At 43.1% G+C, this 18937-nt stretch overlaps 1 long non-coding RNA gene and 1 pseudogene across 1 annotated transcript in view; both read right to left on the reverse strand.

Annotated features, from left to right (window-relative positions):
• The window catches only part of LOC128931806 (uncharacterized), a 44335-nt gene that overhangs the window by 8081 nt on the left and 17317 nt on the right, over window positions 1–18937 (reverse strand). The window contains exon 2 of the long non-coding RNA XR_008480785.2: window positions 3844–3964. This is a non-coding gene — a long non-coding RNA (uncharacterized LOC128931806). The remainder of the gene's footprint in view (window positions 1–3843; window positions 3965–18937) is intronic.
• On the reverse strand, window positions 8822–16162 carry LOC108591065 (bifunctional methylenetetrahydrofolate dehydrogenase/cyclohydrolase, mitochondrial pseudogene; annotated as a pseudogene).

Below are 18937 nucleotides of genomic sequence, written 5' to 3' on the forward strand. Positions count from 1 at the left end.
AACATTTTTGGATTTCTGGTATGTATTAGGCAATATTATCTTTTTTTTTTTTTTTTTTTTGAGATGGAGTTTTGCTGTTGTTACCCAGACTGGAGTGCAATGGCAGGATCTCGGCTCACCGAAACCTCCGCCTCCTGGGTTCAAGCAATTCTCCTGCCTCAGCCTCCTGAGTAGCTGGGACTACAGGTGAGCACCACCATGCCCAGCTAATTTTTGTATTTTTCGTATAGACAGGGTTTCACCTTGTTTACCAGGATGGTCTCGATCTCTTGACCTCATAATCCACCCGCTTCGGCCTCCCAAAGTGCTGAGATTACAGGTGTGAGCCACCATGCCCGGCCGGCAATATTATCTTAAGACAGATAAGTTATTTAGCCCATATTTATAGATGAGGCAATTAAGGATCAGTGAGATTCATAATTTGACAAGGTTACATGAGTTGAGATTGGAACCAGGCCTATTTGGGTAAATGTAAGCACTTCCCTGCACTATAATTAATTGTTGATCTTATTCTAACAGATGATGTTAAACATTTGGAACTTCCTATTTAATGCAGAAATTTAACCAAATCACCAGGGAAACTTAAAAATTTAGAATCCCCGACCATATCCCTAGAGGTACTAATTCAGAAAATCTGGTATAGGGCCCAGGAATCTGAGGTGTGTTTTTATTTATTTATTTGTTCTTTTTGAAAGAGAGTCTCACTTTGTCGCCCAAGGCTGAAGTACAGTGAGGAGATCTTGGCTCACTGCATCCTCTGCCTTCCAGGTTCAAGCAATTCTCCTGCCTCAACCTCCCAAATAGCTGGGATTATAGGCATGCACCACTATGCCATACCAATTTTTATATTTTTAGTAGAGATGGAGTTTCACTATATGTTGGCTGGGCTGGTCTAGAACTCCTGACCTCAAGTGATCTGCCAGGGTTGGCCTCCCAAAGTGCTGCAATTTCAGGTGTGAGCCACTGCACCTGGCCAGGAATCTGAGGGTGTTTTTGTTTTTGTTTTGAGACGTAGTCTTGTTCTGTCGCCAGGCTGGAACCCAGTGGCGCAGTCTCGGCTCACTGCAACCTCCACCTCCTGGATTCAAGTAATCCTTCCACCTCAGCCTCCAGAGTAGCTGGGACTACAAGCACGTGCCACCAGGCCCAGCTAATTTTTGTATTTTGGGTAGAGACGGGGTTCCCCCATGTGGGCCAGGATGGTCTCAATCTCTTGACCTCATGATTCACCTGCCTGGGCCTCCCAAAGTGCTGGGATTACAGGTGTGAGCCACCACTCCTGGGCTGGAATCTGAGTTTTTAACAAGCTCTCTAGTGATTGTGCTACAGGAACTCTTGTGAGCGCAAACACTTTGAGAAAGCACAGGTCCAATTTTGTGGACCTTAAAGAACAAAGAATTATTTGAGAACCTGATGAAAGCTCTATACCATTTTCTAGATAAATGCATATTTCACATCCCCACATTTTACATGCAACTTAAGGGGGTTCACAGACACTCTGGACCTATGGATGCTTGGTCTCTCCTGTCCCAGTTAAAACTGGCTTGATACGAAGCTCTTCCATCTCTCCACCGAGAGATGTCACTCTTCAGCCTCAAAAGGCCTTCCTGTTTTTTTTCTTTCTTAATTACAAAGAGTTTTCCTGGAAAATGAAGTGACTGTTGTTTGAAAAGGTACTTCATCTTGTAAATAGAGCAGCCTCCACTGCAGTGCGTCCAAAAGTTAAGCTGAAATAGAGTAAGAGTGTTATCTACAATCAGGATGAAGGTCGATCTGGATAAAGGTGTTGTGATTTAAACCAATAGCAGGGACCAAAGGTTAATAAGGGCACAACCAGAAGAAAGAATAATTAAATTTATTTTCTCAAGAAGCCCTTTGTCTAATGCCTCTTCAGACTCTAAGTTTTCTCTTAGGTCTCTTATTTTATTTTATTTTGAGACAGAGTCTCACTCTGTCACCCAGGCTAGAGTTCAGTGTTACGATCTCAGCTCACTGCAACCTCTGCCTCCCGGGTTCAAGCGACTCTCCTGTCTCAGCCTCCCGAGTAGCTGGTACTATAGGCTCATGCCACCACCCCAAGCTAATTTTTTTATTTTTTATTTTTGTAGAGATAGGGTCTCACTATGTTGCCCAGGGTAGTTTTAAACTCCTGGGCTCAGGCCCTCCCACTTCAGTCTTCCAAAGTGCTGGAACTACAGGTGTCAGCCACTGCACCTGGCCAGGTCTCCATTTATTTTATTTATTTATTTATTTTTTTGAGACGGAGTTTTGCTCTTGTTACCCAGGCTGGAGGGCAATGGCGCGATCTCGGCTCACTGCAACCTCCGCCTCCTGGGTTCAGGCAATTCTCCTGCCTCAGCCTCCTGAGTAGCTGGGACTACAGGCATGCACCACCGTGCCCAGCTAATTTGTTGTATTTTTAGTAGAGACGGGGTTTCACCATGTTGACCAGGATGGTCTTGATCTCTTGACCTTGTTATCCACCCGACTCGGCCTCCCAAAGTGCTGGGATTACAGGCTTGAGTCACCGCGCCCGGCCCAGCTCTCCATTTTTAAGCTAAGCTTTACATCTTTAAATAACTCAAGACTGTTAGAGCCCATCATTTGAAATATAACTAATATTGGTAGAGTCCTCAAAAGTATACTTGTGATAAATTCTGGATTCTGTAACATTGGAAAGATGTAAGGAGAACATGTTGGTCTCTCTGTAAACCAGGGGCTCCAGACACAGCTCGAAAGAAGTTGATAGAAGTTAAGGAAGGAGTGTTAGGTCTGCAAACACCCTGGTGTTGTTCATAAATTTCATGTGTTTCAAATTCTTAAGGGAATATTCAATTAAAAATTTTAAAGTAATCACTTATAGGAAGAGTCTTATCCCACAAGGGCTAGACAAGCAAACAGGCGGCAGAGCCTGTGGCACAGGCATAGTGACCCCTGTATTCAGACTTAACCTGGCCTGTGCACCACTGTCAGAGCACCTGTCCCGATTTTGGTTTCTAATTGGGACATTCTGCCAGAAGGACCACTTGTTCAGAAACATGTCCTCCCTGGCTGCGTGCAAGGGGTCGAGCCTATAATCCCAGCACTTTGGGAGGCAGAGGCAGGAGGAGTGCTTGAGCTCAGGGGTTTGAGACCACCCTGGGCAACATAGTGAAACCTCATCTCTACTAAAAGAACAAAAAAGAAAAAAAAGAAATATGTCTTCCCTGACATATGTTTTTTAGAGCCAGAAAGATCTGTTCAGTGACAAGGACAGATGATACAAATTCTCCTGGATTCCTAATGCAGTTAAAATCAGGAATGATAATTCCTGATGCATCAGATTGCTGTGGCATCAGTGAAATGCTGCAGGTAAAGCTCTTTGCACAGTATCTGGCACAGGTGGGCACTCAGAAGTGTTATTGTTGGCCGGGCGCAGTGGTTCACGCCTGTAAGCCCCGCACTTTGGGAGGTCGAGGTGGGCAGATCGCTTGAGGTCAGGAGTTTGAAACCAGCCTGGCCAACGTGGTGAAACCCTATCTCTCCTAAAAATACAAAATAATTAGCCGGGCATGGTGGCGCATGCCTGTAATCCCAGCTACTTGGGAGGCTGAGGCAGGAGAACTGCTCGAATCCAGGAAGTGGAGGTTGCAGTGAGCTGAGATAGTGCCACTACACTCCAGCCTGGGTGACAGAGCAAGACTCGGTCACAAAAAAAAAAAAAAAAAAAGAAGAAGTGCTATTTTCCCTCTTCCTCACCCACACAGTAAAATTCCCCATGATGAGAATGCTGAGAATAATCTGCTGCTAAGATGAGGCTGCACCTGGTCAGACCGACCCAAGGTCTGGTCTAGGAAAACTTACAGAAAACAGAGTTGTTTGGAAATTCCCATTTTCAGATCTCTCTATCTCTGCTGCACCTGAGAATCACCGGAAGTCACAAGTGATGAAAATGCATCATTCTTGTCATTGGAGTTGCTGGACCCTAATAGGGCAGATGGTATAAACAGTAACTTAGCAGCAGCTGCAGGGCACAGGACACTCACAGCACCTTAATAAACACACATATTCTATGCACTTGATTGATAACAGGGTGTGATAGCAAGGACAAAACCACATGAAGTTGACTTAGGAAGTATTCATGAAGGAAATGATTATTGAGCGATATTTTTTAAGTGGGGAGAGGGATATGATTTGGGGAAAGAAAGACAGGGAAGAAAGCTGAAAAGGGAAGAGAGAATGCCGTAGGGGCAGGCTTAGGAGCAGATTTGCAGGGCAGCAGGGAAGCCATGCTTGAGGGCTGTGAAAAGATGACTGCAGTTAGGTGTGGGGGAAGGGAAGCAGCTAATTGGTAGAGACCCTTGAAGCCCATGATTAGGAGTTTTAATTTAATTCAAGAGGCAATTGGAGCTATTGTAGGCTGCTAAGAAGGGGAGTGATATGATCAAAATTATGCTTGAGGACAATGGTTCTTGCTGTTCTGGCTGCTGCGAGCAGGGTGGATTAGATGAAGGAGATCCTCAGGCGGGGAGGCTGATCTGAGGCTGTTTCACAAATCCAGGTGTGAGGGACTTGGCCTAGAACAGGATTTTGGGGATGGAGTGCAAGGAGCAGAGCTCGAATATGTTATGTGGGATAAACATTCATTCATTCTTTTTTAGAAATGAGCACTGGGTTGAACACTGGATATCGTGGGGTACAGAGGTTAGGATTGGGGGAGACAATTAAGCATTTGTTAATATTGTAGGATTGAAGTGCTGTGACTATTAAATCAGAGAAATGTGGGAGCGCATAGCAGGAGTCACGTGACTCCTAACTGAGTCACGGAGAGGGACATGGGGGTCAGGGAAGTCTTCCCTGAGAAAGTGGTGTTTAAACTGGGCACTTAAAAAAGAATCAAGACCAGGCATAATGGCTCATGCCTGTAATCCTTGCAATTTGGAAGGCCGAGGTGGGTAAATCATATAAGGTAAGGAGTTCAAGACAAGCCTGACCAACATGGTGAAACCCAGTCTCTACTAAAAATACAAAAATTAACTGGGTGTGGTGGCAGGCACCTGTAGTTCCAGCTACTTAGGAGGCTGAGGTAGGAGAATTGCTTGAACTTGGGAGGTGGAAGTTGCAGTGAGCTGGGATCATGGCACTGCACTCCAGCCTGGGCAACAGAGTGAGACCCTGTCTCAAAAAAAAAAAAAAGAAAGAAAGAAAGAAAGAAAAAGAAAAGAAAAGAAAGAATCGGGCCAGGCTCAGTGGCTTATGCCTGTAATCCCAGCACTTTGGGAGGCTGAGGTGGGTAGATCATTTGAGGTCAGGCATTTCAGACCAGCCTGGCCAACATGGTGAAACCCCAACTCTACTAAAAATACAAAATTAGCCAGGTGTGGTGGCACAGTACTTGGGAGGCTGAGGCAGGAGAACCGCTTGAACCTGGGAGGCGGAGGTTGCAGTGAGCCGAAATACCGAGATTTGTGCCACTGCCCTTTAGCCTGGACGATAGAGTGAGGCTTCATCTCAAAAAAAAAGAAAAGAAAGAAAGAAGGAAGGAAGGAAGGAAGGAAGGAAGGAAGGAAGGAAGGAAGGGAGGGAGGGAGGGAGGGAGGGAGGGAAGAAAGAAAGAGAGAGAGAGAGAAAGAAAGAAAGAGAGAGAGAGAGAAAGAAAGAAAGAAAGAAAGAAAGAAAGAAAGAAAGAAAGAAAGAAAGAAAGAAAGAAATAAAAGAAAAGAAAAGAAAAGAAAAGAAAAGAATCAGGTATTAACTGAGTAAGAAGTCATTGGGGAAATATTACAGGTAAGAAGCCTCAAGATGAAAAGGCAGGGGTAGCCAAGAGGGAAGGGAAGAATGGCTCCAGGAGAGGCTCTGGGGCAAGCAAAGGGGGAACAGACTGAGAAGGGCCTTTATTTTGCAATATGGACTGTGGACTTTATCCTAAGGGCAGTGAAGGGCCATAAAATAGGCGTAATTCCTGTTTCATTTTAGCAAAATCCCTCCAGCTATGTTGTGGAGGAAATGTATTGGGGGAGGTTAGGATGGGAATTGAGCTGGGAAACAGTTGCCATAGTTTAGGGGAAAGGTGATTGGGAAGCAGAGATAGATACGTCTGGATGGATTCAAGAGATATTTAGGATGTAGAACTTAGGGGATAAGAAAGAGTTTGAGAGAAAAGAAGGAAGGCGAGAGTATCAGAACAGATGTCATCAGCCCAGGAAGGGAAGAGCTATTGTTTAGGGTCATACAGCCAGCCTGTGGAAGTATCTATGTTAAAATCCAAGTCTCTAGTGCTTTATATATATATATATATATATATATATATATATATTGCTCCCCCATGCCACTTGGACAGCACCTGGGGAGAGTGACTCCCAGTATATCCACATTGGAAAGTTTTTTCATGTTCTTAAAGAGTTTTGGGTTTTATTCTAACATGCTGGTTAGCTGGGCGTGCTCCTGACTATAATGCCAGCACTTTGGGAAACTGAGACAGGAGGACCACTTGAGCCCAGGAGTTCGAGATCAGACTGGGCAACACAAGGAGATCCTGTCTCTACAAAAAAGCAAAAAAATTAGCTTGGTGTGGTGGCATACACCTGTATAGTCCCAGAACTTGGGAGGCTGAGGTGGGAGGATGGCTTGAGCCTGAGAGGTTGAGGCTGCAGTGAGCTGTGATCACAATACTGCACTTCAGCCTGGGCAACAGAGTGAGACCCTGTCTTGAAGAAAACAAAATAAAACATGTTTTTCATTTCCGTTCTCATCATGCTCACGTTTTCCTTTGCATAGTTGAACATATTTTAAAATTTTGTAATAGCTATTTAAAGTTCCTTGTTTACTTAATCCATTTCCCTGTCACTTCTGGATCTGTTTCTATTGGTTGATTTTTCTCCTGGGTGTTGGTTCTATTTTTCTGTTTCTTTGCATGCCTGGTAATTTGTTTTGGTTGCCAGACATTGTGAATTTTATGTTGTTGGATGCTAGATTTTGTTGCAGTCCAGTCTCTCTCTCTCTCTCTGTTTTTTCCTTAACATGTCAAAAAGAACCTTTACTACTTTTATGATAGCCTCTTAGACTTTCTTCCTATTTGCTTTTGGGCAATGTGCTTTCTGGGCATGTTGCTTTTGAATCTTCTGAGCTTTCAGAGGAGGCTCTGCCTCTAGCCTGTGGTTTTGGAACCTTCTGGACTAGAGCCTTCTTGCCTGCAGTGGTCATCTTTTTTGCTGGAACTGTAGCAGCAGGTACTTTTGCGGGAGAAGATATCAGGAGACCTGCCTTTTGAAGCTTCTTTTTGGTTTTGTTTTGAGATGGAGTCTTGCTCTGTCACCCAGGCTAGAGTGCAGTGGTGCACTCAGCTCACTGCAACCTCCGCTTCTCGAGTTCAAGTGACTCTCCTGCCTCAGCCTCCCGAGTACCTGGGACTACAGGTGTATGCCACCATGCCCAGCTAATTTTTATATTTTCAGTAGAGATGGAGTTTTGCCATGTTGGCCAGGCTGGTCTCAAACTCCTGGCCTCAAGTGATCCACCTGCCTCGGCCTCCCAAAGTGCTGGGATTACAGACACGAGCCACCTATCCTGGCATTTTTTGAAGCTTCTTAATGTCATTCTTGAGTATCCTGTTTCTCGTTTTCTTTGCCTTTGTGATTCTACTGTATATTATGAGCAGAGTCCTATGCTCCCTGTGCCACTTGGATAGTGCCTGGGGAGAGTGACCTCCCAGGATATCCACATTGGAAGGTTTTGTCATGGTCTTAAAGAGTTTTGGACTTTGTTCTAACGTGCTGTTAAGTCGTTTGAAGATCAGCGGGATCTTTTTGAAGCTTTTTTTTAAAGCTTTATCAGGGAATGTCTAGAGGAGCCTTTAGAACTTTTGCTTACAGCCACAAAAAAGTAACAAGGACTGGAATGACCCTCTCACCTGAAACAGCAGCAGCAACAACAATGAACCGGAGTAAATAATATGAAACAATGGTTTTCAAGATATGGGGTGTCAGTCAATGAAGGACAGGGATCCTTCCAGACAAGGAGCTAGAGCACTGATAATGCTGCCCTGCTTCCGTCCCTTCTCAAAGATTACATTCCTGCACTTTCTATTGTGCAGTGTCTGAACACTGTTGTTTCAAATATCTTATCTGGTTTTCTAGTTGTTTATGGCAGAAGGGCAATTTCTGTAGCATTTAATCCTTCATGGACAGAAGCAAAAATCTTCCAGGTGAATTGTGACTCTTCCAATTTTCACTCCACTCACCGAGTAAAATGCAACTCGAGAACTAGATTACGTGGAAAATTTGAGAATACATGTTTATTCTACCTGAAGGCTCCCACATGACTCATATCTACGCAGAACTAGGTTAAATGTGAGAACTAATCCACCTTCCGAATTTCCACAGCATAAGACCAGGTCACACTTTTATTTTCCAGAAATTCATACCACACCAGACAGATGTGTTTTATTTAAAAATAACCTTTAATCAGAAAGTCTGATTAATTTCAATATTAACTCAAACTCTTAAAAATTTTCTGGAAGGCCGGGCGCGATGGCTCAAGCCTGTAATCCCAGCACTTTGGGAGGCCGAGGTGGGTGGATCACGAGGTCAAGAGATCGAGACCATCCTGGTCAACATGGTAACCCCGTCTCTACTAAAAATACAAAAAATTAGCTGGGCACGGTGCCACGTGCCTGTAATCCCAGCTACTCAGGAGGCTGAGGCAGGAGAATTGCCTGAACCCAGGAGGTGGAGGTTGCAGTGAGCCGAGATCGCGCCATTGCCCTCCAGCCTGGGTAACAAGAGAGAAACTCCGTCTCAAAAAAATAATAATAATTTCTGGAAAAGTCAACAGGGTACACCACAGAAAAGCAGGCAGCTGCTGACGGTTCTTTGGTGGAAAAGTAAGTTGCATACTTACCCAAGCTGCCCAAATGATTATCAAGCCAAGTTTATTTTTCAAAAATAGATTTTAAGATATACCAAAAGAAACTATACAATACAAAATTTTAACAACGAAGTTACAGTATGTAGCAAAAGCCAAATTTGACAATATACATAATAATGTATAAAAGTAGCCTTTCAATCCTAGAAAAGCTAAAATGGGGAGAACTTACTGAAGGGCAACATACATTAAAATGAGGGCTGATAGCAAGGAACAATCCTAAACATTTCCCCAATGACTGACTAAGCCTCAACAAGACAGTTTAGTAAAAGGATTAACAGATAAATCTGGTTACCAATCAATACATATATAAATTAGAGTAATTTTTTTTCCTGCTCAATTACTACCATTTTTTTCTTTTTCACCTTTTCCCTAATTTTCTCTAACAACACTTTTCCATTGGTTTAATCAGTTGAACTCAGAAGGTTTGGCACCTAACATGAGTATCAACTCTCACTGGAATAGCACTTGGGAAATGCAATCCTAGCAAAGGCAAATGTTTAATTGAGGTGCTTGACAAAGTTAAGCGTCCATTCTCCATACAACAATGTCTCCCATGTTCATCACTAGGTTAATGGCTGCTCTTGGCTATCACATGACCCTGCATGACACTGGAATGCTCCCTGGTGAGGTACTGTAGAGGTATGTGCACAAACACCCACCCATTTAAGCTTTCAATAAATACAAAGCATCGTTGTAAACCATTTCTGTAGGAGAAATTAAAAATATTGCATTTCTATTGGCCCACTTTGCTTCTGGAGCTGGCTTGGAGTGCTGTTCATGACACAGAAGACCCAATAGTTAATTACTGGCTACTCCAAGCTCTTTATTTTTTGTTATTTTATTATTATTATTTTTTTAAAGACAGGGTCTCACCATGTTGGTCAGGCTGGTCTTGAACTCCTGGCCTCAGGTGATCCGCCTGCCTTGGCCTACCAAAGTGCCTGGATTACAAGCGTGAGCCACCACGCCCGGCCCTCCAAGCTCTTTAGGCTTCAGTGCTTCTTGCTCTTCAAGCCTCAGCACTTTTTTTGCAGCAATAATGGTATTCTTCATTAGCATTACCACTGTCATAGGCCAACACCTCCAGGAACTGGAGTGATCTAACCACCTTTTTGTGTGACTTCTTCAAAACCCACATCTCCAGCCAACTTGGGTTTGGCATTTACGGGATTGTGAACTCTATTCTCACATCAGTGACTGCTGCTCCTTCCTTGATCATATCTGCTGTGATCAGATTTGGAATGCCTGCAGCAGATATTACAACATCTGTAAGAATTGTATGTTTCTTCAACTGCTCTTTGGGAGTATACTGATGAGGTATTGTAACATTGGCATCCCCTCTGGGACGTTCAGGTGCCCCATCTGTGTACAGTAACATTGCAATGGGCATTCCAATATTTTTTGACCTTCCAGCCACAACCACATTCTTCCCTAGGGTTGGAATGCCAGTTTGCTTAATTATTTCCCACATACCCCATGGGGTAGCCGGTGGGGTGGAATAATGGTCCAAACACATTCGCCCTACGTTAATTAAATGAAAGCCATCAACATCCTTGTCTGGAGAAACAGCATTGCAAATCTTTCATCACTATGCTGTGGAAGAGGCGGCTGAACAAGGAGGCCATCTACATTATCATCATAATTCAGTTTATCGATTAAATCCAACAATTCTTACTCTGAAATTGAAGCTGGTTCCACAGTTGTCACTGTTGTTTCCCACAGTTGCCCTGATTTTGTTGCAGACGTAGGAGTGACTTGCAGGATTCTCACCAACCCAGATCACACTCAGGTGTGGCCGTTTGTTGCCTGAGGCCACCCACTCTTCCACCTCCTGCGGTGCTTCCTGCTTGATCTGCTGGGCCAGTTTCCTTCCAGAAATGACAACAGCTTCATTTCGAACTGCCGAGAGGTGGAAAGGGGCAAGGGCAGAGCCAGCATTTGTGCGAGGCACTGCAGCAGCTGGGCAGCCAACGCGGACAGGAGACAAGTCGCAGCCATAGCTCACACCGGTGACAGGTCACACTTTAATCAACAGCAGTCACCAGAAAATTCAGCTATGAACTCAGTAGAATTCATGAGATAAATGTTTAAGAATTGCCATGTACGGACTAATTAGCCATCGTGCCTTTCAGTTCTCTACTTTCCATTTCTATTTCTTGTCCGTGTAGTAGAAAGTCATGGTGGCCGATATAGGACGGGCTATGGGCAAATTAGAAAAAAAGTGTCCCTAGGGCCAGGCGCAGTGACTCATGCCTGTAATCCCAGGACTTGGAGAGGCCGAGGCAGGAGAAACACTTGAGCTCAGGAGTTCAAGACCTGGCTGGGCAACATAAGGAGACCCCGTTTCAGTTTAGAAAGAAAGAAAAAAAGAAAGAGAGAGAAAACGAAGGAAAGAAAGAAAAAAATAAAGAAGAAACAAGTGTCCCCTCCGTAAGACATCTTTTTAGTATCTATTGGAAGATTGTCATAAACATCTGATTTTGTTAGAAAAGGAAACCTTGGCTGGGCATGGTAGCTCACACCTGTAATCCCAGCACTTTGGGAGCCCAGGGCAAGCAGATCACTTGAGATCAGGAGTTCAAGACCAGCCTGGCCAACATGGTGAAACCCCATCTCTACAAAAAAAAAAAAAAATACAAAAATTATCTGGGCATGGTGGTGCACACCTGTAATCCCAGCTACTGTGTAGGCTGAGGCAGGAGAATCACTTGAACCTGGAAGGCGAAGGTTGCAGTCAGCAGAGATCACTCCACTGCACTCCAGCCTGGGCAACAGAGCAAGACCCTGTCTCCAAAAAAAAGAAAAAAAGAAAAAGAAACCTTACTGCCATCTACCAGACATTTTTATTTTCTTTTTTTTCTTTCTTTCTCTGTCTTTTTTTTTGAGATCGAGTTTTGCTCTTGTTGCCCAGGCTGGAGTGTAATGGCATGATCTCAGCTCACTGCAACCTCCACCTCCCAGGTTCAAGCGATTCTCCTGACTCAACCTCCCTAGTAGCTGGGATTACAGGTGTCCACCACCACACCAGCTAATTTTGTATTTTTAGTACAGACAGGGTTTTGCCATGTTGGCCAATCTGGTCTCGAACTCATGACCTCAGGTGGTCCACCCTCCTCTGCCTCCCAAAGTGCTGGTATTACAGGTGTGAACCACCATGCGTGGCCTACCACACATTTTTCATGATAAATATTCAAATCTACGATGTAAGTAGCATCCCTCAGATTTACATAGATGCCCTGGGTAAATGAAACCACCAAGAATAAGAAAAGTAAAATATAGACATAGATTATTATGTTGTAAAAAAGTAAGGTGAACTTATGATATATAAAGGAAATATCTTCCCAGCTCTGTCATTGAAAGTGACCCCACTGTGGCACTCCTTGCACCCTCCCACCAACATTTTTGTGCACTCCTAACAACCAGACTTTGTTCTCTTAAATATTCTCCACTAAACAGAAACCAGGATGTCTTAGAGGGTGGCCAATTCCATAAAAGAACTCTACACCTGTTTGGTATATCCTATTATTTGCAGGAAACAAATGTTACCGAAAGGAGTCTGGATCCAGACCCCAAGAGAGGGTTCTTGGATCTTGTGAAAGAAAGAATTTGGGGGTGAGTCCATAAAGTGAAAACGAGTTTATTAAGAGAGTAAAGGAATAAAAGAGTGGCTACTTCATAGGCAGAGCAGCCCTGAGGGTTGCTGGTTGTCCATTTTTATGGTTATTTTTTGATGATCCCCAAAAATGTATAAAACCAACCACCTTGGGGACTTGCTCTCAGGATTTCCTAAGGGCCGTGTCATGGGCCATGATCATTTATATTTGGCTTGGAATAAATCTCTTCAAATATTTTACAGAGTTTTACTCTTTTCATCAACAATATGATAGAATATATTTCATTTTTATTGATTTTGGTATAAGTTATAGTATGGGTATTAATTTTTTTTAAACCATGTTAGTAGAAAAGAGTAAATATGGCCAGGTACTGAGGTTCACACCTGTAATCCCAGCACTTTGGGAAACTGAGGTGGGAGCATTGCTTGAGTCCAAGAGTTTGAGACCGGCTTGGGTAACATAGTGAGAAGCTGTTTCTACCAAAAATTTTAAAAATTAGCTGGGTATGGTGATGCTTGCCTGTAGTCCCAGCTACTTGGGAGGCTGAGTTGGGAAGATTGTTTGAGCCTGGAAGGTCGAGGCTGCAGTGAGCTGTAATTGCACCACTGCACTCCAGCCTGGGCAACAGATTGAGACCCTGTCTCAGAAAAAAAAAAAAAAAAAAAGTAAAAAGTAAAAACTAAACATAGATACTGATGAGCCAAATTATCCCCAAAGTATTAGGTGTTCAGCCAGAAAACCAAAATCCGTATCAGTCCAGGGGCAGCTCAGATGGAAGCAGGTTGAAGGCTCTCTGGGAGCTGGTCAGCACTGGGAGTCCTTGGCAGTTACCAATAAAAAAGAGGAGCCAACTCTGTGCTCCAAGGCAGCACATTATCCAAATTCCTCAAGGAAGAGGATTATTAGTGATACAGGAGCTAGAAATAAATTATTTAGGCAGATAGATAGCGAGGGCAAAAGACTCCTCAGTAAGGCTTCCCTTTTATGAAAAAGCAGCCCAGGAAATTATTATTTTTTTCTGACAAAGAACAGCCTGAAAAATCACTCTGCAAACATAGATAAGCAAGTTGGAAGTTTGCACAGGTGAACACTGGCAGCTGTGCCAATAGAAAGGGTTCCTGGGGGTGGGGGGCAGGCATATCCAACATGGAGGCTCCATCTTCCCTTTCTTGTTACCATGTATACAGTAAAGGAATGGGCAACATGGCATCAGCCAGGCAGATAAGCCATCTGCATAATAAAAGATTAGGGTGGGGGCGGCCAGCTTTTCATGCCGTATGCAAACCAATCTTTTGTGCCATATGCAAATCAGACACTGCCTCCTCAAGCTCATCTATAAAACCGCTGCATTTCACTGCAGGTCCAGCACCCATTTCTCTGGCACCCCTCTCTGATGCAGAGAGCTCTTCTTTGCAGAAGAGCTTCTTCCACTTTTAACCTCCATCCTTATGTGTCTGCATCCTTGACTTCCTCAGTGTGAGACCACAAACCTCGGGTATCACCCCAGACAATAAGGCCACTTCATTAGTAAACCTTCTTAATTACTATGAGATATGGATAAAGCAAATAGAAGTCTCCAAGATATTGAAAGACCCAGCACAGTGGGTGAGATACAACCAGCCTTGCATGTACAACTTAAACAATATATCCATCCTGGGAGAGACACCAAGTTTCAAAAGATTAAAATCTATTTGAAAGGCAGGAACTTAAGAGTACTGTGATTAAATAAAGGAGACCGAATTGTAAAGAGGGACCCAGCCTAATGACCTTCACATGGCCTGATGTAGATCTCTGTTTGACCTACACAGCTAGGTCCCAGGTCCCAATCAATAATCAGTCAACAACCCCAATTCTGTCCTTGGCTGTTCTGAGATCTTTTTGTTTTGCTATTTCTTCTTTATTTCTTTTAGTGCTGGTAATTGTGTGTGTGTGTGTGTGTGTGGAGTTTTGCTCTTGTCGCCTAGGCTGCAATGCAATGGTGTGATCTTGGCTCACTGCAACCTCCGCCTTCCAGATTCAAGCGATTCTCCTGCCTCAGCCTCCTGAGTGCTAGGATTACAGGCACCCAACACCACGCCCAGATAATTTTTATATTTTTAGTAGAGATGGGGTTTCGCCATGTTGGCCAGGCTGGTCTTGAACTCTTGACCTCAGGTGATCCACTTGCCTCGGCCTCCCAAAGTACTGGGATTACAGGCATGAGCCACCACACCCGGTCAGTGCTGGTAAAATTAGTGCAACCCTGAGAAGTGTAAATAGAGTATTTAGTAATATTTCTACAATCTCACTGTCATAGTTCAGGTTCCCTGGGAGACAACCTCTGAGATTCTGATATTGTATGCAAGAGATTAATTGGGTACTGCTCTTGTGGGTCACCATCTATGACGGGTAAGTAAAGCAGGATTTGGTGGTGGGAGAAGGTAAACTGCAATGCTGTCACTGCAAAAGTCTCAGCCAACCTGCAGATTGCTGTGAATCTGGAGTGGCCCTTCGGAGATGTCTCAACCTGCTGCCAAGGGGCCAGGACTTTGTTCTCTCATATGGGCGAGTCATTGAAAGCAAGATTCCACCACACCCACCCACCAGGAGGAATAATCCTGGAGCTCTCATTGGAAGAGAGACCCTGATCTGGGAGGTGCTCAGCTACGAGCTGTTTGGCAGCTGAGGGAATGAGTGCCTTAGTCCTATAGAAGGATCTAGATGACACACCATAGCATTCACTATATACACCCAAAAATGCAGGTCTTGGGAGATATAAAAATTAGATTAGTTAAGCAAAAATAGCCGAGTGCCTCTAGTCCCAGCTACTTCAGAGGCTGAGGCTGGAGGATTGCTTGAGGACAGGAGGTTGACTCTGCAGTGTGTTATGATCAAACCTGTGAATAGCCACTGTACTCCAACCTGGGCAACATAGTGAAACCTCATCTCTAAAAACAAATAAAAAAGAAAGCATAAAGAAATACACTTAGGCCGGGCACGGTGGCTCATGTCTGTAATCCCAGCACTTTGGAAGGCTGAGGTGGGTGGATCACGAGGTCAAGAGCAGCCTGGAGTTCAAGACCAGCCTGGCCATGATGGTGAAACCCAGTCTCTACTAAAAATACAAAAGTTAGCCAAGTGTGGTGGCATGCACCAGTAGTCCCAGCTACTCGGGAGGCTGAGGCAGAAGAATTGCTTAAACCCTGGAGGTGGAGGTTGCAGTGAGCCGAGATCGGGCCACTGCACTCCAGCCTGGGTGACAGAGACTCTTAAAAAAAAAAGGGAGAGAGAGATACCTTTAAATCCTCACTGCTAGCCTTTTCTAACCAGTCTTTGTATAAATATGAAGTTTTGTAATTATTGTGAAATTTCATGTGTTATCTGCTCTTTAAAGTGTTTAAAGAGCATTTGAGAGACTCAGATTGGACTTGGGATTTTCATTCAATGATTAGAAGAGTTTAGTTAAAAATTTTGAGTAAATGTTTAAATGTTTAGGGAAATTTAGCTGATTTAAACGTATTAAGTTTGGGTTGGTTCCTCTTATAAGTAGTTTGAATATTTATGAATGTTAATTGTTTAAGAAGGGTTAATTTAACAAATTCATGAAATTAATAAATTTGGCATGGAACAAAGCACAAATCATAGTGAGCATTACTCTCCATACACAAAAGCCTCTCAGACATTAAATAAGCTATCAATATATTCCAGGACAGAGGTTTTATCTTTTCATCATATACGTCAACTTCAGTCATTGGTGGTGGATGCTATGTTGAGATCTATGGCGGCTGGGCTCAGTGGGAAATTCTGTCATGATTGACTAGTCATGTCTGCCATAGGTATGACAGCTCAGAGGCTCAGCATATATACAATATATGTATCAACATTGGGTCATTAATCAGAAAAGAATGTATCCAAACTATATTCTTTACTCCCCCCAGGAAAGTCTCCACTGAATTTAAAATGGAATATCATTACCTAGGCTTTTGTGTAGAGGTGATACAAGGAATATCTATCTAAATAATGTTTCTCTATATATTCAGAATTGAGATTGAGAACAATTGTAATCTTAAACAGTGTCCCTACATAAGGTTTCTTGGAGTAAATTTCTCCTAGAAGTCAGTTGTAGAAAAAGTGTTTTCTTTTTTTTTTTTTCCAATTTTTTTTTTCCGATTTTTTTTTTAATTGCATTTTAGGTTTTGGGGTACATGTGCAGAACATGCAAGTTAGTTGCATAGGTACACATGTAGCAGTGTGATTTGCTGTCTTCTTCCCCTTCACCCACATCTGGCATTTCTCCCCATGCTATCCCTCCCCAGCTCCCCCCACCACTGTCCCTCCCCTACTCCCCCCAATAGACCCCAGTGTGTAGTGCTCCCCTCCCTGTGTCCATGTGTTCTCATTGTTCATCACCCGCCTATGAGTGAGAATATGTGGTATTTCAACTTCTGTTCTTGTGTCAGTTTGCTGAGAATGATGTTCTCCAGATTCATCCATGTCCCCACAAAGGACATGAACTCATCGTTTTTGATTGCTGCATAATATTCCATGGTGTATATGTGCCACATTTTCCCAGTCCAGTCTATCATCAATGGGCACTTGGGTTGGTTCCAGGTCTTTGCTATTGTAAACAGTGCTGCAATGAACATTCGTGTGCATGTGTCCTTATAGCAGAACGATTTATAGTCCTTTGGATATATACCCAGTAATGGGATTGCTGGGTCAAATGGAATTTCTATTTCTAGGTCCTTGAGGAATCACCACACTGTCTTCCACAATGGTTGAACTAATTTACACTCCCACCAGCAGTGTAAAAGTGTTCCTATTTCTCCACATCCTCTCCAGCATCTGTTGTCTCCAGATTTTTTAATGATCGCCATTCTAACTGGCATGAGATGGTATCTCAATGTAGTTTTGATTTGCATTTCTCTGATGACCAGTGACGATGAGCATTTTTTCATATGTTTGTTGGCCTCATGTATGTCTTCTTTTGTAAAGTGTCTGTTCATATCCTTTGCCCATTTTTGAATGGGCTTGTTTGTTTTGTTCCTGTATGTCTGTTTGAGTTCTTTGTAAATTCTGGATATCAGCCCTTTGTCAGATGGGTAAACTGCAAAAATGTTTTCCCATTCTGTTGGTTGCCGATTCACTCTAATGACTGTTTCTTTTGCCGTGCAGAAGCTGTGGAGTTTGATTAGGTTCCATTTGTCTATTTTGGCTTTTGTTGCCAATGCTTTTGGTGTTTTGGTCATGAAGTCCTTGCCTACTCCTATGTCCCGAATGGTTTTGCCTAGATTTTCTTCTAGGGTTTTTATAGTGCCAGGTCTTATGTTTAAGTCTTTAATCCATCTGGAGTGAATTTTAGTGTAAGGTGTCAGGAAGGGGTCCAGTTTCTGCTTTCTGCACATGACTAGCCAGTTTTCCCAACACCCTTTATTAAACAGGGAATCCTTTCCCCATTGCTTGTTTTTGTCAGGTTTATCCAAGATTATATGGTAGTAGATATGTTGTGTTGCCTCTGATGCCTCTGTTCTGTTCCATTGGTCTATATCTCTGTTTTGGTACCAGTACCATGCTGTTTTGATTACTGTAGCCTTGTAGTATAGTTTGAAGTCCAGTAGTGTGATGCCTCCTGCTGTGTTCTTCTTGCTTAGAATTGACTTGGCTATGTGGGCTCTCTTTTGGTTCCATATGAAGGTCAAAGTGGTTTTTTCCAGTTCTCTGAAGAAAGTCAATGGTAGCTTGATGGGGATAGCGTTGAGTCTGTAAATTACTTTGGGCAGTATGGCCATTTTCATGATATTGATTCTTCCTAACCATGAACATGGAATGTTTCTCCATCTGTTTGTGTCCTTTCTTATTTCGTTGAGCAGTGGTTTTTAGTTCTCCTTGAAGACGTCCCTTATGTTCCTTGTTAGTTGTATTCCTAGGTATTTTATTCTCTTTGTAGCAATTGTGAATGGCAGTTCGTTCTTGATTTGATTCTCTTTCAGTCTGTTATTGGTGTATAGGAATGCTTGTGATTTTTGCACATTGATTTTGTATCCTGAGACTTTGCTGAAGTTGCTTATCAGTTTCAGGAGTTTTTGGGCTGACACGATGGGGTCTTCTAGATATACTATCATGTCATCTGCAAATAGGGACAATTTGACTTCCTCCTTTCCTATTCGAATACCCTTTATTTCTTTTTCTTGCCTGATTGCTCTGGCTACAACTTCCAGTACTATATTGAATAGGAGTGGTGAGAGAGGGCATCCTTGTCTAGTGCCAGATTTCAAAGGAAATGCTTCCAGTTTTTGCCCATTCAGTATGATATTGGCAGTTGGTTTGTCATAAATAGCTTTTATTATTTTGAGATACATTCCATCAATACCGAGTTTATTGAGGGTTTTTAGCATAAAGGGCTGTTGAATTTTGTCAAAGGCCTTCTCTGCGTCAATTGA

This window comes from Callithrix jacchus, chromosome 4 (genome assembly GCF_049354715.1).
Source record: "Callithrix jacchus isolate 240 chromosome 4, calJac240_pri, whole genome shotgun sequence".
In the NCBI taxonomy this organism is placed as follows: domain Eukaryota; kingdom Metazoa; phylum Chordata; class Mammalia; order Primates; family Cebidae; genus Callithrix; species Callithrix jacchus.